This window comes from Pinus tabuliformis, chromosome 5_2 (genome assembly GCF_031772625.1).
Source record: "Pinus tabuliformis cultivar Carrire ecotype Pingquan chromosome 5_2, CPIR1, whole genome shotgun sequence".
Taxonomy (NCBI): domain Eukaryota; kingdom Viridiplantae; phylum Streptophyta; class Pinopsida; order Pinales; family Pinaceae; genus Pinus; species Pinus tabuliformis.
Window position 1 is genome coordinate 455,427,726 of NC_142306.1, and position 6,755 is coordinate 455,434,480.

The 6,755-nt window shown below is 40.4% G+C and overlaps 1 non-coding gene across 1 annotated transcript; it reads right to left on the reverse strand.

Moving 5' to 3' along the window:
• Positions 1-4,372: 4,372 nt before the first annotated feature.
• Positions 4,373-4,446, reverse strand: TRNAW-CCA (transfer RNA tryptophan (anticodon CCA)). The gene has a single exon. It is a non-coding gene; the product is annotated as a tRNA-Trp (tRNA).
• Positions 4,447-6,755: the final 2,309 nt, after the last annotated feature.

Sequence of the window (6,755 nt, forward strand, 5' to 3'; positions counted from 1 at the left end):
GCAGAAGTGGCCACGGTGGGAACCTGCAATATGATATCTTCTAGATTTAGAAGATTCCTGAACATTTTGACAGTATGGATCATCGCCATTATAAAAACATTGTAGCAATCAATTTTCTTGGCCTGGGGGGCAAACTCAAGTCAACACTCATCAAGTGTTTGGATAGATAGGTCTAAGGAATATGGCACCTCTTTAGATCTTTGGTCACCTGTACATTCTACAAACGAAGGAATCATTCAGTCAAAGATGATAGGAGAGGCACCATGGGAAGATTACCACCATTGTTCCCATCTTCCGAATTACCACGAAGATTATTCCGGCAACCTTAATCATCCTTCAGTTTTTTATTTTTTATCAAATACTGTAAATACAGTGGATTCTGAGGATAGTTCCTATCTTGTGTCAACCTCATTAAAAAATAAAACAACTCTCTTTCCAAATCAAGTCTTTGATTACGATCTCGTAAAATCCAAGTCAAGTCTTTCAAAGATCTCGAAAGTAAACCTTCATTCCAACCACCGCAATGAATGCAATGAAGCTTGGGGGGCATGCACCTCGATTTGTGTTATTATGCTGGGGGCATGTAAACTTATCACGAGCAGTGTTACCGCAGGGTTCAAGCTCGTTAAAAAATAAACCCGCCACGAGCAGTTTTTATGTGGAGTTCAAGCTCATTAAAAAGTAAACATAAGTAATGAGCAAACGTTCCCCCAAAGTTTAAGCTCATTAAAAAATGAACCAATTTCCGATAAATAACCATTGTGAATGCATTATCATCAGCTTTTGAGCCCTGGTCGTGTTCTCATCATCACCTCCACTCTATTTTAGCTAATCATTCACCTCCATTTGATTGTTTACTCTTTTTGAGGAACAGCTGCGAAGAGTGATCTTGTTAGCCATCCTTGTGACATGGCCGTGATTGGAAAATTCCAAACCTTACCTGGAATCAGCTGCTACCCGAAATTATCACTCTTTCCTCAAAAAACGAGTCTCCTTTAAGCTCTTTTCACTTGACTCGTAAAATATGAAACGATTGTCGAGCAATTGGCCTCTCCAGCTTGCTAAAGCAACCGGAAGTGCTATCCCTCCTCTAGATTTTAATCTTTTTGGACCTGAGGGATTATTACACAAAAAGATCGAGCGCTTGTTTTGTTCGGCTCATTAAAATTACCGAAAATTCATCCCTTTCGTATTATTTTATACTTTTTCGGACTTAAGGGATTATATGACGAAAAAGGATTATTGGAGTTTCCTTTAAGTCCCTTTCAGACTCTCTAAAATTGAAAAGGACCGAGTTATCTTTGTCGTTAAACTCGTTAAAACCGAATAGCGACAAACTTGTCCATACAGACAAGAACGAGTTTCACTGTCGCTAGGCTCGTTAAAACATAGCAACGGGTTTGTCCGAAGGGAAAATTATAGAACAAGCATATGTTATCCTCCTCAATCTTGACAAAAATAAAGAGGTACTGGTCAGCAATGATTGGGGAAAAATTGGGAAGAAAACTTGAAGAAACTTTATTGGTAGCAAGTCGCTCTTGAACATGACACTTTCACTCCACATCTGAGTCGGATTGGGTTGTTCCGTTCACTGGTCATATCACCATTGGTCCATCACACCATCCATATTTGGGGTTAACGCTACCAATCCATGTCAGTGTCTCCGGTATGTTCAAGAGAAGTCGCTCAGAGAATTCACCTGTGTCTCATCCGCTGCAGTACATTCACGCTCCATTCTTTCATCACTACCACCCTGAACCCTGTATCATTAGATCGTTTTCACCTCCAAAATCATTTACTCTGTTCCGTGTCGTAGATGTGGGATTCATTAAGGCCCTTCTACGGCAGGTCGCTTCTTGTCGACATCAACTCATTATCCAAGAAGTCAACTTAGGAACAACCCTTTCAATACTTTGAAGCTTGCATGCCTCAATGGCAAGTTTCTCACTTCCGGCGACAGGTTTACATCAATGGCCTTCGACTGAAAGATTTTGCGTGGTGTTCAACGCCAAGTCCCTTATTCACACCACGCGAATTGTACTGTAGTACCTTGAGGGTCATCATCATTATCGGTGATTCCTCTCACGCTTATTAACAGCTTACATCATTGGCTGGTAATCAGGTGATCTCTTTCCATGTTCGACTCCAGAACATCTTTCGCATGGATCGACTTCTACTCTGAGTGAAGATTGAATGAGTTTGAAAACCCCAGATCTAGTTTCATCCATCCGGGCTGTGATATATTCAGGAAAATAAAGACATCAAATGTACATTGTTGCTGCACAAATGATCATCTGAATCAAAGGATGATGACTCTATTAGAATCATCAGTCTCCCGCACAAACGGTTGTCTGTCTTATGTACATGAAAATGAATTTATAAAGCTGAGCATGGGAATGCCCGCCTCAGCTAGATCATGAAAAATATTATGAAGATAATGTATTGTATTGTATCTTATTACAAGTCGCCTTCTAGCTCAAAAAAAAACTTCGGATCCTCATGATAAAGCATTTCACCCGACAACAAAATATTAACAACATCATGCTTTAGGGGGCAACTGTTATAGACATTTTTGGGCACTACAACCCCAATCAAACATGTCCATAAACCAAGGGCTCCTAAGTCCCTAAAAGTGTTGCTTCATACCCTAAAGGAACAAGGTCAGCTGATTACATCATCTCCCAGAAGTTCTCCACAGGAAACTGCTCATAACTGGTCAAAACTGGACCATATAGGTTGCTCAGTGTTAAGGGTGCGATGCATCCCACTTGCCCAGCGAAAAGGGTGCGATGCGTACTGAAAAGCCCTTTTGTAGGGTGCGATGGGCAAGAGTGGACAAATGGCAGAGACAGTTTGCGAGGTGGATGATCATGGAATTTTCTAGAAACTTTTCCTGTGACACTTGCCTCTCTAAATTCGCCCAGGGATGAGTAAGATATCATCAATCTCCAAGTGGAATAAAAAACTATCAGAGAGAGGACACTAATCAAAATCTCAGAAGCTGACTCACCCCCCTGCAATCATCTATATATGGATCCCTCATCCCAGAGATCCGAGAGGCTGGAATTTTGTATCTTGTAAGGAAGTGTTGTTGGTTTCTTGTTGGAATATCATAGTGTTGGGTGATCTAAGCTTTTCATGAGGTGAAAGAAGGGCTTTCATGCTGGAGGATGACGTTGGGTAGAACAATTGGTTGTAATCCTCTTTGCTATTCTTGATATTAATAAAGCTATTCAAGTTTTCCTCCACATTCCTGTATGTTTGATGATATATGCATTTGTGTGGTCAATATACATCTGGTCCTATATTGTTTATGATTGTAGATCTCTGTTCTTCGATAGTATTATACTGCTTTGATTCCACAGGTGCTTTTTGAAGCTGGGTAGACGAAGGAGAAGCGGCAAGGATCTGTCAGAAGGGAGAGGAATCAAGCAAGCAACCAAGCGCAAGACTGAGGTTGGTGTCCTTCATTCCGCTCTTATCTACTTCTCATAAAGGAAAAGGAAAGTAGTTTTAGTTTATTTGTTTCTAAGATAGCTACCAGTCTTAGTGGGACTAGCAGCTCCGAGTGGACACTAGATTTCCCGATAACAACAATGAGGTCTCAAAGGCCTACCTTGTCTACATTCCATGACAGAGGAAGTTATCATTAGTACCAATGTCATATTCGAGGAGGGCGGGACCTTTAAGATATCTCATGAGAGAGAGCCAGCAAAAGTATATGATAAAAAACAAGAGACTCCTAAGGTTTAGCATGGACCAAAAATAGGATCATAACCTATAGATTTGGAGGAAGAATGAGATGTTCCTTCGAGCTCTACCAAGAGGAGGCCGAGAGAGGTTGAGAAGACCTTGAGGGATACTGAGGGGCACCTTGAGGAAAAGAATACAACTGACGAGATTTTCCTATTATTTCACCTTGTCAAGCAATATCAGTGAGTCTAAGCCTTCTACTTTTGAGGAGGCTACAAATGAGCAGGTCTGGAGGGATGCCATGGTGGAGTACAACTCCAAGAGGAATGATGTGTGGGAGATAGTGTAGGGACTAGAGGGAAAATCAGTGGTCACTTCTCAACGGGTCTATAAGATCAAATATGCAACTAATGCCAGTGTCAAGAAGTACAAAGTGAGGTTCGTGCTGAGAGGGTTCTCCCAATAGGAGGCAATAGATTACAAGGAGGAATTCACGGGCCGGATTATTCGTAACTGCATATTCACAATACCGACGTGGTGATCAATTGGATATTTGATCCTGGAATATCCTCCAATTTCATTGGCCTCCTACTTTTCCTGGGAGGTCAGATTCCATTGCTCGTTCCAGTTGGAATGAATTATCGATAATTTTGAGGGTTGGATTTGATAGGAACAGAATCACGCTCTGTAGGATTTGAACCTACGGCATCAGGTTTTGGAGACCTACGTTCTACCGAACTGAACTAAGAGCGCTTTCTTTAATATTCGAAGATGAAGGAAAAATACCTTTTGTTGATACTCTTAGAGCAAAACACTTTCGCATCTGATACGATTCAATTATTTGATGTTCCCGTCGAATCGATATCAAATGATCTTTCATTCCTTTCTTTCCATAGAAAAGAAGGGAAAGGTAGGGATGACAGGATTTGAACCTGCGACATTTTGTACCCAAAACAAACACGCTACCAAGCTGCGCTACATCCCTTCTAATCATTAGACAATGTTATTTTAATTTTATTTTATAGAATTCGAAATATGTTTCCCACATTTTTCACCTTCATTTCTCTTCTTATCCCCATCCATTATAGTAGTTATGCCCATTGTTTCAGAGACGGGGGGAGGATACATCAGATGGATGTGAAGATTGCATTCCTCAATAGAGTGATTGAGGAGAAGGTGTATATTGAGCAACCTCAAGGCTTTGAGGTGCATGGGAAAGAGTTTTATGTATGCAAGTTGAAGGCATCCCTTTATGGGTTGAATCAAGCTCCACGAGCATGGTACACCATTATTGATGAATATCTTCTTGGTTTGGGCTTCACCAAGAATGAGGTAGACACCAACCTATACTATGTAATCGTTGAGGGTGGACCACTCATCTTGGTACTTTATGTGGATGATATCTTCTTGACAAGGTCAAAGAAGCTCATAGGGATGTACAAGGAGGATCTTGCTTTGGAGTTCAAGATGAAGGAAATTGACATGATGCACTACATTTTGGGAATGGAGGTGTGGTAGTAGCTAAGAGAGATTTTCTTTGGGCAGGCCAATTATGCAATTGAGATCTTGAGGAGGTTCGGGATGGAGGATTGCAAGCTTATGTCTAACTGGTGATCACTAGCTCGAAGAAGTTGAATGCTTCTAAAGGCAAGTTCGTGGATCCCATACTATATAGGCAACTAATCGGTTCCTTGATGTATCTTGTGAACATTAGGCCATACATATGTTTTGCTGTGAACACACTTAGTCAATTCATGGTGGAGCCGAGACAGGTTCATTGTGTGGTAGTGAAGCATGTGTTGAGGTACCTGCAATGTACAATGGACTTTGGGCTCATATATGTTGGAGTTGGTGGAGTGAAGCTACAAGGGTACACAAAGTCTAACTAGGTAGGAAGTGTAGTGGACCAAATGTCCACATCGAAGTGTTGTTTCAACCTGGAATCAACAATGATCTCATGGTATGGTAGGAAGCAACAATTAATGGCATGTGGTTCAATAGAGACAAAGTGCATGACATTGAGCATGGCAAGTTGTGAGACAATGTGGCTTCACAAGATGCTTGCAAGACTATTTGATTTGGAGATGGGGCCAACAATGATTCATTATGATAATCAAAGTTGCATTAAGCTCTTTGAGAATCCCATGCTTCATTATCAGTTCAAGCACATCAAAATTAGATATCACTTCATTAGAGACAGAGTCTAGAGAGGTGTTGTGAGATTGCAGTACATTTCCACAAAAGAGCAGATGGAAAATATTCTCACTAAGCCTCTAGTGAAAGGGAATTTTGTTAAGTATCAAGACAAGCTGAAGTGGTGGATAATCACTTCCTTGCTACGAGGGAGTGTTGAAGCCTATGGTAGCTTCAAATGGTATTTTTCATAGGCTTAGTGTCCTAGCATGTGGAAGATGATCTATTGCCTCTTTAGGTGCTTGATTGGTGGAGAAAGTGATTTATGTCTTCTTTCCTAAGCCTAACTTAGGAGAAGTACAATAATTAAAGTCAAATAATCATTGTCGACTATTAAGTCATTTTCTAAGGATAAATAATTAAAATATTTAAGTGACTTCGAAATAATTTCAACCATTGATCTCTTATATCTTCTTGAAGAAAGACTAGAGTTAGGGATTTAGGCTTAATGAAGATTATAAATGAAAACTTAAGGAAAAGGTGAAGATACAAAAACAAAGAAGAGATGCAACTATAACATTTTAGGAAAAGTGATTTTCTCAAGGACAGAGCTAATTCTCTTAAGCGAGAGGCTCACTTAGACTAAGGAGAAGGAGAATAGAGGAATAATTTCAGGAGTGTTTCCAAGAGGCCAATTTGCTAGAGATTGGGAGGCTGATTTGCCAAGGTCAATTTGTGAATGTGCGGAGGCTGGGCAAGGGCAAGGCGTTGGGACCAATTTATTAGTGAGAAGTTGACCAATTTTCTTTGGAGTGATTTTCTTCAATGGCTAGTTTCCAATTCACTGAATTTCCTTGGGAAAAATTATTCCTGTGGAGCCTTTGTAAATTCTCTTTGCTCCAAAACCCTTATTTTTCCAAATTAATTAA